The sequence below is a fragment of the Ochotona curzoniae genome, unplaced genomic scaffold, assembly GCF_017591425.1.
Source record: "Ochotona curzoniae isolate NIBS_2020 unplaced genomic scaffold, NIBS_Ocur_1.0 contig_3498, whole genome shotgun sequence".
Classification (NCBI taxonomy): domain Eukaryota; kingdom Metazoa; phylum Chordata; class Mammalia; order Lagomorpha; family Ochotonidae; genus Ochotona; species Ochotona curzoniae.
This window is the reverse complement of record NW_024465885.1, coordinates 12,472,247-12,479,275: the sequence shown is the minus strand read 5'-3', so window position 1 is coordinate 12,479,275 and position 7,029 is coordinate 12,472,247. Positions and strand designations below refer to the sequence as shown.

The following is a 7,029-nucleotide window of genomic DNA, read 5'->3' as shown; positions in this document are numbered from 1 at the left end:
GCCTCTTGCTGGAAAGCTCATCTTTGGAAGGAAGTACTTTTGAGTACTTTAGAGCAGAAGGGGGTACTTATCTTTTGAAAGAGAGTGGCATCTCTCTGTCTAGCACCTATGGAAAGCCTGACTGTGTGGATACTTGTCATGATTGGATGGAATCCACACTAAGCCAAAACCCAAAACATCTTCCTAACTGATCTGATGGTATCATTAACAGTAACTGCAATGAGATGTTCTGCCTGCCTCCTGGAAGCCTGACAGCCTCCACCGATCTGAGAAATGGACCTCATCCACCTGTTCCCATTAGCCTCCATCCTTCTGAATGTCTCTTCCACTCTTCTTGCAAAAATAATTTCCTGTGTGATTTTAAGTGGAAGGAAAACAAAACCACAAAAATATAAGAGAAAAATAAACAAAGATGATTATCCTACAGATACTATTTGAAGGTACTTTAAAAATTTCTCAGAGTGGTAGGCGTTGTAGCCCATGGGTTAAGCTGTGGCTTGGGATGCTGCCTGGCTCAAGTTTCAGCCGCTCTGTGCTTCCAAATCAGTTTCTGGTTAGTGTGCCTGAGAGGCAGCCAAGAATGCTCGATGCATCTGGGTGCTTGCCACGTACATGGGAGAACTGGATCAAGTTCTAGGATTCTGGTTTCAGTCTGACCAAGACCTGGCTGTGGTGAGCATCTGGGGAGTGAAACAGCAGATGGGAGATCTCTTTCTGTTATTCTGCCTTTCAAATAAATAATCTTTATAAGTAATGTTCATAGAAAGTGGAACCTGGTTTATTTTGGCACAAAAAGTTGTAGAATCTATGCATGTGACAGTCTTCAAGAGTTCATCATATTTAGAATATAAGGAAAAAAAAACACTATGCATGGACTTCAACACTTTTTGGTTCTGGAACAAACTTCTCTCCTAATTACATTTTCCAAAAACATCTTGAAGCCTTCCCTCGTAAGATCCACAAACCCCAAATATCTACTCTCTGATCCTTTATAGGAAAACTCCTGCCCTGCATACTGACTATGACTTACATGATTTTCTAGTTACTAAAAGGTAATTTCATTTGCACAAATATGCAGTCCTTCTCTCTAGCTATTCTCATCTACCACACATATGCACTGTTATAAAGGATGAGTAGAACTGAACGAAAATGAAATCTCAAGACATACTGAGGGATAAGATTCTAGTTCACAAGCCATAAGGAATTCAACTTTCCCTCCTCCGCACTCCACGTTCTCCTCAATCCTTGCTGCTTGGTTAGATGTGCAGTCAGCTATTGCCTGAGACTTGCCACTTCACTACCTCAACCTCTCCCCACCCACCAAGATGCACAGTGAGGATTCCTTCACCAGGACCAACACATTTACCCCGTTCGGTCCAAGGTGCTGCAGAAGTTGGTGTGGGTTTAGGTTTGGGACGTGGACGACGAGTTCGCTGAGGCGCTTTGGGAGCTGAGGGAAGAAAACCTTGGGTTAATGCAGTGTTTGGAAATTTTTTTCTTGTGGGTGTGAAATATTTGCACCCAATTTTGTGTGTTTTTTTTCTTTGAATCATTTACATGTCTCTGACAAGACAAGACCACACAGAAAGAAGCAGTAAGTGACAGGTCAAGAGTATTTTAAGGAGATCTCACAGTAATTCTGAATGAAAAAAGTTCTAAAATCTTGCTGAGTCATGGTAGCAGAATAGGTTAGGCATAGGGCAATTTCATCCCGATGATAATGAATATAATTCATCAGCCTTGGACATCATATTTCTAATTTCACTCTGCACTGAAACAAAACTTGACTCTCATGGGAAAGCATAAACAGAACCACACGGATAGTAAAAATTTAGGATTTAGGTATGTGTAAGAATTAAGGCACACTCAAAGAGCTGTGTCAATGAGTTCTACACAAAGCAAGGATAGACACCCTTCTAGACTTCCTTATTGCATTTGAACTGAGACGCAAATGAACTGCTACTCAGAAGTCACAAGTCCACAAACATAAAGATGTGAGTCACAAAGCAGACATTTTCATTGAACTAAGCTCATATGACATTCTTAAAGACAAGACATTGTTGCACTAATCTCAGGATAAAAAGGAGAACTAGAATGATGGTGAACACGCACACAAAATACTAGAATAGTGGGAGAAGCTGTGGTTATGATAATAATAAAATGGACTGGCAGTGAGCAGAACAAATGGACGCCAATGGACACAATGTGACTTTACCTATGGTTGTGCCTGGAGCCTGAGTTGTAAGCATAACTGGTTCAAGGGTTGTGGCCGGAACTGATCAAAAGTAACAGAAGAAACCAAAGAATTTTGTAAATGCAAGAAATGTAAGAAAATACATGTTACCAGTGAAAATCATGTTTCTAAGGCAGTAAATTTTTAATATTCTTAAGCAAAAGTAAAAATGTTTTTTAATACTTCTCCAAAATATAACCCATAGTCTGGCTCAGAAGAGTTCAGCTTTGAACTTTGCTGAGCCACTCACCAAGGTCAATGGTAAACTCTCATGATTTATTTATTTTATCAATTTAAACATAAATGCCTACAGCGTATGCTGGAAAATCTGGCTGATACATGTCAATGACACTAGCACTTCTATGAAAGCAATAAACAAATAGAGCATCTATTGTAAGCATAAATCAATAATGATGGATTTGATAAAAAGTTCATATTTGATAATAAACATAGTATGGCAGACAGTCTCTATTGTGCTCTCCAATAACTGCTGCATCCTGGAATGAACGCATTTTGGTGGACCCTTATTCCAATCCTTGAGTGGGCACTACAGCTGTGAGTCACTTATAACACATAGATTAAGGCAAAGGTGATGGGATACATGTTTCTCACGCTGACTCCATGGAAAAGGAGGGAGTGTTATAGGGAAGAGAAGCTAGACTGCATAAAGGTGTTAGCACTGGGAGTGGGGAATTGCCCCGCGTACCCTAGGTTGGCCTATAACACATAGCAAAGGGGAGCACTAGTTATTAAGAGACTAAGTCCTCTGGGAATCCAGAGGTGGTTAAGATGAAGAATTACTTCTCAGTTTTGGTATCCTTAGGTTAGATATCCTCAAGTCTAGGAACAGAAAAGACACAGCGCTGTGTAGATGTGAAGGGAAGGGAAGCTCACTGAATCACACTTAACCTCTTGGGAAGACATTCCAGAACCCCTTAGTTTAACATGTGGACCCATCCACTAGCAAACATCCACTGCCCTTGGTCTGGGAAGCCAGTTTCGATGCATTCCCTGCTTGTCAGCCTCTGTCGCTTGACCTTATACTCATCCACTTTCTGTACTGATTTCTTCTTTGTTATTCTTCTTTGATTTATTCTTTGAAATTGTCCTGTCTAAATATCTGCCATGCTCCAAGAATATAGTATGTGTGCTGTCCTAGGAATGATCTCATATTTGCATGAATATGCTGCCTTGTGTTATTTTGCTAAGGCAAAGCAGGCTTCATTTGCAACTATCACATCATCTGGTTAATGTAAATAAAATCTACCTATATAGCTCTGCTCTATGGAGAAAATGGAGAATCAGAAAGAAATGAACAAAAGTAGTTAATTTTAACCAATTATGCAGGTTGAGCAATTTTAAGATAACAATGGAATAAAATCATGAGGAAAATAACCAATATGATCCCTGATAGAGAAGACTCCCAAGAAGGGAAGATGAGACACTCATTCTTACTATTTCATATAGAGGACATTTCTCAGTATATCATATGACCATAGAGTTATTACGGTTTCAACTGCTTGGATTTTTTGAACCAGAGTTCACATATTTACCTAGTTTGGTCTGAGGTATTTCAGGAGAGGGTGTGGTTTTAGGTTTGGGATGTGGGCGACGGGCTCTTTTTGTTGTTGTTGTTGGAGCTAAATGAAGAAAATTTAGGATTAATATTATACCACTGCTTCCACAAACGGTGAATAGGATGGTATAACACAACTTCTAAGTTTACTATAACTACTAGAGTTTGAGCTGAGAGATCCTTTTGATTAGAATTTTTTTCCTTTAGTACTTTAGCAGAATTTCTTTGATAATTGAAAGGTTTTCCAGAGTCATAAATTACACATTGAACTATATTTTAAAACTTAAGATCAGACATTATATTTTCTCAAAAGTTTCTCTAACTCCACACTGCTTACAACTCACTGCTGAACTAGAAGGGTGTTTGAGACACTGAAATCAAACCTCCAGTATTCACATGTGTTTTAAGTTGATTGGTCTTGGGCAAATTTTCCAATCCTAATTTACCAGAAGCAGCCTAGAAAATTCGCTGAAATATCATAAAGAAAAAAACAATGCAGAACTTTAAATGCAGAAAGTAAAATGCTTCAAAATATGGTGTCATCATCAATAATGCATTGGTCTAAGTAAGTGGTTCAAATGGTAAATAATAAATATTTGGATCTTGGCTCTAACAGCACTGATCAGAAAGATTTAGACTGACATGGTGCAGTTCTAAATTGGAACACAGAGCAGAGTGCTGTCTTGACTTAAACTCATCTGCTTTTCTTATTGAAAATAAAGTCTTCGATATTTTATCATGAATACTGAAGTAGAGTATGGCACGGATGGCAGCACCATAACTAAGTCTAACAATGTATAAGAAAATGTAATTGCTTAGGGACATGAAGGGTCATTATCTAAAGATGTTTCAGGAGTTATAGTTCCATAATCTTGGCAAAAAAAATCAAAAGCAACTTAAAGAAAATTGTCAAACACAGTAGAAAAGCCATAAAGTTCCTTTAAAAATAAGCTTCTATAGTTATGATTTTACAACCAAAAAAGCCAAAATTCTTAAATTCTCAAGTGGGCACACATGGATTTGCTCTTAGGCTATGACTGCATCCTTAGCATTTCCACGCAGTTAATTACAAGTTTTGTGCTTGCCTCTGTAGTACATATACTGAAATTGGAATGATACAGAAAAGATTAGCATGACCCCTGCACAAAAGGTGATGCACAATTTATGAGTTTCACTTGTCTTTATATTTTCTGGTAATAGAAAGTCTTACTTAGAAATTTAGGTGTCTAGCTAACAACATATTTAACAATCATGAGAAAGGAATGTGAAAGTATAATTTATAATGCTGTATTGGACAACAAAATTCCGAAAGTCACAACAGATTCAACTGTTGATATGTCTAAGTACATATAGTGATGAATAACTGAAAGAATGTTCTTTTTTGTTGAGAGTCTATTTTGGAGTATTACCAGGACATTTTTCCAAATAAAGGCATACGATGAATTAGATATATAGATCATCTGTTCATGGAACTTGTTAATACATTTCTCTGTTATCAGAACAGAAAAGGCCTTGCCACGGAGGATCAGAGAGAATGCTGTAGCCAATTGGCTCAGATCTCACCATTGAAGTCAGGCACTTAAGGGCCTCTTTGTGAATTCATCCCAAAGCAGCCCCTCCATCTAGCTACATGAACACTTGCTTTTCTCAAAACAAGACTGCCCTTCTAACTCTTCTTCTGCTGTTACCCACACATTGGCACTGTAATGCCCTTGTTAATATGAACTCTGCCCATCCCACACTAGCTATCTGCCCTCAGACCACATTCTTCTCTAAGAATTAATGATATGCTTAACAGATAAAACAATAAATATCTGCTTTTATCTACATTTAACATATACCTATGAATAGCCAACCATAAGAATATTTTCTCTCAATTAAGCCAGTCATTTGTTATTGCTAAAACATTACACATGGATGCTAATGTGACAGCTAATAAAATGTCACCAGTTGAACTAAATATGCTAATGAGATAATTTTTTGTTGAGTCAAAACCAAAGAGAAAAGTGGAACTGAAAATTAGAGGAGAAAACCCCCAGGACTGAAGAAGTCTTTATGCCAACAGGGGTAGTCAGAGGCATCAACCAGGGCACTGGGTTAGGAGCAGCTGCTTTCTGTGATGTGGGCCTTCATGCATCAAGGGTTATAGGATTATGGGAGGCACATGAAACTACAACCCAGTACTGCATGGAAGGGTTCCACACTGGTCAGGAGCCATGTACTAATTACCTGATTTAGTCTGAGGTATCACTGGGCTTGGAGTAGTTTTATGTTTGGGACGTGGACGGCGTGTTCTTGCTCGCGGTGATGTTTTTGGAGCTAAAGAAAGGAAACTAGTTATTATAGCCTCATGACTGCAGAAACTAAATGATTCCAAAAACCTGCACACGACTACATATTCCAATAGCTTCATAAATTTACTTGAATCTTGAGAAATCTGTTTTTTATCTTGGAATTTGATTCTGGGCATCTAAATGTAAAGAATTTTTCTTGGTCTACTGACAATTCTGAGAAAGGCAGAATGTATAGCATTACTTTAATAATCTTTAACAAATATTCTTTCTAAAAACTTCATCCACAAATTATTGGGATCCGGTTTTTAGAGGGCCTAGACCCAAGCAAAGTGAGACATGAATACATCAATATTACATTCTGGGTACTTAAAGGCTCACCTGCTTTTTCAAGATTATAATTAGACACTACTTGGCTTAGGCATCATACCACTGAAAGTCATCAGAATAAACACATCTCATCTCCTAAAACCATTGGTAGACCAGAAAAATGCCTTTCTGTCCCTTAAAACAACAGAAAGCCAGATGCTAACGGAATTGTAATGGAAGTGTATGGTCAGGCACTCCCAACTGTATCTGAACTTCAGCTTTAACAAACAGCACTGCTTGGCTGAATGACAGGTTCTGTGCACTGTTAACAGGTGGGACAGTATGGAAAATAGATGCTCTACTCTGGATGCACACATGATGACCCTGTAGCTTCTTCGAAATCACCTTCAATACATTGCAAATGAATGTCAAGAGGATGATAAACATCTTATGAAAAAAGAAATCCTTAACTCAGACAGTGATGAAGCAAACCAGACAACTGAGCAGAAAATGCATGTGCTTAAAGACATCAGAGCTTATTACCTAAAGTTGTCACTGGCGCCTTAGTTCTCAGACTGACAGGTTCAATGTCTGTAATACGAACTGATCAAAAGCAATAA

At 38.2% G+C, this 7,029-nt stretch overlaps 1 non-coding gene across 1 annotated transcript; it reads left to right on the top strand.

The window, feature by feature from the left end:
• The first annotated feature begins 4,886 nt into the window (after positions 1 to 4,886).
• On the top strand, positions 4,887 to 4,993 carry LOC121156979. Its single transcript, XR_005883959.1, has one exon. It is a non-coding gene; the product is annotated as a U6 spliceosomal RNA (small nuclear RNA).
• Positions 4,994 to 7,029: the final 2,036 nt, after the last annotated feature.